Consider the following 1346-nt stretch of genomic DNA (forward strand, 5'->3'; position numbering starts at 1 on the left):
TAATAGGAACATAATGTTTTGAAACATACATTAAATCAGCTTATATATTTCCACAAGTAGCTTGTTCAACATAAAAAATAAATCATTACATATTAGAAAATTCTTTATCCTCCGAGGTTGGAATAATGGAGAATGTCATCTCATTCTGAGATAATGGTGACACAAATCTGATCCTCTTAGCTTTCTTGGCAGAAGAAAAAAATCTATTCTGGAGTTTACACATTAGTGAAGTTACTTTTCTGAGATATGATTATGTAACAAAGAGCAGGCTTTATTTGAGATATTTTAGACAATACCTTCTTCTTACAAGTAAGAAATAGACACATGCATGTGTGTGTGCATGGGCGTTGCTTTAGAAAGTATGTATGGAAACTGTGGCAAACTTTTAATTCACTGAGTTACTTGATTTGTGAAGTTCATTGTGACCATCCTGTGTAAGAGAGAGTGATAGTTCATAACTGACTTTGAGATGGCCATATCCTTTTGGGGGCATGGGAATAAAATATAAAACTTAGTGAGAACCAACTGGTCTGATATGCTTTGATGTTTTCTATTCTCGATCTCAGTCTTTCAAACCATAAACCTTTGATCTGATCACTATTTCTGGTATATCTGGACATACTTCAGGCATCTAGTTGCATTTCAATAATTCTAATTATTACAAACAGTGCTGTTTTCCTCCAAAAGAGGGGTACTTAGCCAAGAGCAATTTGTTTGGTCAACATAACGCTTTGTTAGAAAATAAATATTCCTAGTTCCAGGGTTTTTTCAAACTTAAAAAAAATTTTTTTTTGTATAATCTTCCTTTAATCAATCACTTTTACCTTGTGCCCTTTTTAATACTGAAATGTTGTGGTTCTGAAATATATCATACAAGTGGACTAATTGGAAAAGTTTATTGGAAAAACAGTAGATGCAAATATTTCATGTTAAGAAAAATATCCTGAAGAACGTGACTTGTGTGTCTGTATGTGCATAGAAGGTGGAAACAAAAATTGCCTCTGGATAAGTTAGAGGAGTTATTGTTGTTAGTTGTAGACTTTCGTATTTCTTGCGCAGGGGCCACGCTAATTTTCTCTGTATCATCCCAATTTTAGCATAGGTGCTGCTGAAGTGAGGGCTGCTTATGTGTAATTCTTGATTTCTCTTGAAGGAGCCTATCTTGTTTTTGTAAAGTGAACTCTGCTTCCATTTCTATGTCTCAAGAAAAAGAGGGTCTAGTTCTAAACTTTGTAAGATACATAAAATGAGAGTTGAAAGACAAAACTGGGCCTAAGAAGGAGACTGAAAAACACCAGGAAAAATGCCAGTGGGCAGGTTACACAGATGTGAGCACATGTACGTGT

General features: G+C 34.5%; 1 non-coding gene across 1 annotated transcript; it reads right to left on the minus strand.

The window, feature by feature from the left end:
• Positions 1-1014: 1014 nt before the first annotated feature.
• On the minus strand, positions 1015-1121 carry LOC122701142. The gene has a single exon (XR_006342987.1). It is a non-coding gene; the product is annotated as a U6 spliceosomal RNA (small nuclear RNA).
• Positions 1122-1346: the final 225 nt, after the last annotated feature.

The sequence above is a fragment of the Cervus elaphus genome, chromosome 9 (genome assembly GCF_910594005.1).
Source record: "Cervus elaphus chromosome 9, mCerEla1.1, whole genome shotgun sequence".
Taxonomy (NCBI): Eukaryota; Metazoa; Chordata; class Mammalia; order Artiodactyla; family Cervidae; genus Cervus; species Cervus elaphus.